Below are 2,500 nucleotides of genomic sequence, written 5' to 3' on the forward strand. Positions count from 1 at the left end.
GGCGACCCTCGGCCCGAATTCCCGATGAATGTTTTATCGTTTTTTGCGGCTCAACAAAACATCAACGAGGCGCGCGGGCGCGGTCTCTCCGGCGCTACCAATCCATTATGCAAGTAACATTCTATTAATTATGCATCTATCCGTGGCGTGGCGTGGTGCGGTTGTCAACCTGTCTGGTGGACAGATCCTGGCACCGGATGAGGAGCGAGGTGAGAGTGAAGGGACCAGCAAGTAAATGCTACAATTGATGGTTATTCATGAAGAGCGGGCGGGCAGCTAGCCATCTCTAGCCCTTCTTGTGACACATGGCACAGATACATACGCACAAATCACAGCCCAAGATTCGGGGAAAATGTTAACAAGCACCGCACCAGAAATTCCCGGAAAATCTCTCCATAATTGTGGTGCCCGTGAATGGGACACACTGGGTTCGGGTGAGATCTAGGAATACAAATTTGGAATTCGAACGCAGGATTCTGGCAATCCTGGGTATGGAAATCTAAACCGTACAATGTCATCCCCCAAACCGTTCCGGAATGTGTATGTAACCAGTAAGGCCCGCTCCCTTCTGCTCCACAACAGGGATGGAAATTTTGAAATAATTTCAATTCTACAACAACTCCATTACCGCTTCTGCTCTGCGGATACACAATCCCTGGCTGAGGCTGTGATTGAAATGGAACAGATGGCACCAGGCAACAAACCAGCAACCAGCATTGGAAAAGAAAAGGTTGACAGAACGAGCGAGCTCGCGATGGCTTATGTCTCGGGTGGGTGGGTGTGTTGGGTTGACGACACGCTGTTACCCAAGAAAACCCCTACGCTTCGCTGCTTAATGTGGCTACCAAACAGCAAGGCACTGCCGTTGGTCTTCTACCCAAAGAAGATACCAGAGAGCGGCACACGAAACAGCATATTTTCGGTTCCACAGAAGACACACGGAGGTAGACCGGGAGAACGCTCCCTCCCCTGAATTGGGAGATAGAATATCAATTTATTTTTAATCGCCAAACCGAATGGTTGCCGGCAGTGCCTTCGCCTTACCAGCGTCACCACCTGTCGTGACGTGAATCAAATAACTAATTGTGTTCGGGCTCCATTTCCCGCCCGATCCCGGTGAAACAAATCCCCTCGGATTGCAGCAGCTTTTTCGGCGGGGGTCTTTACGACAGCGCCCTTCGATTAGCGTTTCGATCGGTAGCATGAAGGTGCCTGGAACATAGCAATGTTACGACTGGAACGCCGCGTGTGCCTGACATTTTATGCTCCCTGCCATTGAGCATCGCCAGGGTGGCTTATGGGGTTCAGACCGACACAACCGAGGTCGCAGCATTTCTGATTCGAATCCGATCCCGTGTCCGCGATAAAACTCAAGGCGCACATGGGGCAGCGCGTGCCCCAAAAGTCGCGCTCGATCGAGTTCTTCGAATGCTGTAAACCGATAGAAGATGTCGAGCAATGGAAAGTCATCGAAAGTTCATTCCAATTAATGTAGTTTCCCAACTAAAATGGACACGTTCAAGCAAAGAGCTAAGAGTTGTTGGCGCGTGCCAGATCGTGCCATCCGCCAGATCGTTGGAATGCTAAACAAGTATCAAACTTCAAAACACGATTTCTGTACTTGGAATTATGTTTCATTAATTATGTTTACTCCGAGTCCGAGTAGAACCGTGGGTTCTGCCGCATCAGCAGCATTATCAAGCGAAGGCGAACACAAACTGGCTGTGGATTATGAACGCCAGAAGGAACGGGTTTTTCGACTCTCGCGATGACTTTCCTCCGATCCCCGGGAAAAGTTCTGCGTCGCTTCATTTATGAAATTGCATCACCAGCAGCGTCGTACGTTGTTTATCTGGCAAATTTATCGTTTACATCGTGCGTTCCGCGAAATGCAGTGTTTTCTCGAACGGCGAGACCCCGGGAACCACACCGAACCCAAAATGCTTTTTCGCCTTTGCACTGGCACGATGCGCCACTGTCAGTCGCAAGCCCACTCCTCGCGCGCGTAGTCTGTGGGTAAAGTGTTGATTGGACGTAATTTTCCCCGTTTCACCGTGTACCCAAACCGCCGCTACATGCATTCCCATGTTGCTGCGGAACCGTCAATGGCAATGCGTCGTAAAAGCGCTCAAAACGAAAAGCTTTCCATCATTCATTTTTCTCCCTCCCTCCCCCTTCTCCATTCGATTGACGATGGCAAACGTCGAATGAAGGGAATGGACATGTGATGATGGTGGTGGCGCCGAAATTTGCATTTGCTGAACACAACAACGGACATACGAACAGGACAATGCAGCAGCAGCAGCAGCCGGGAAAAATATCTTCCAATTAACAGACGCTTACGTTGATGGTGTGTATATGTGTGGCTGGAAAAACGAAATTTATGAATTCTGACGTGCGGCTTCCATTTGGTGCATTTTGTTTTTTATTTATTTTCCATTTTGTTTGAGGGGCCAGAATACATTCATTTACCCATCGCTGGGTGGTAAGCTTCTTGCTG

The 2,500-nt window shown here is 49.4% G+C and overlaps 1 protein-coding gene across 13 annotated transcripts in view; it reads left to right on the forward strand.

Annotated features, from left to right (window-relative positions):
• Positions 1 to 2,500, forward strand: part of LOC126578018 (calsyntenin-1) — a 71,290-nt gene that overhangs the window by 51,343 nt on the left and 17,447 nt on the right. The gene's annotated exons all lie outside the window — the stretch shown is intronic.

This window comes from Anopheles aquasalis, chromosome 3 (assembly GCF_943734665.1).
Source record: "Anopheles aquasalis chromosome 3, idAnoAquaMG_Q_19, whole genome shotgun sequence".
Classification (NCBI taxonomy): domain Eukaryota; kingdom Metazoa; phylum Arthropoda; class Insecta; order Diptera; family Culicidae; genus Anopheles; species Anopheles aquasalis.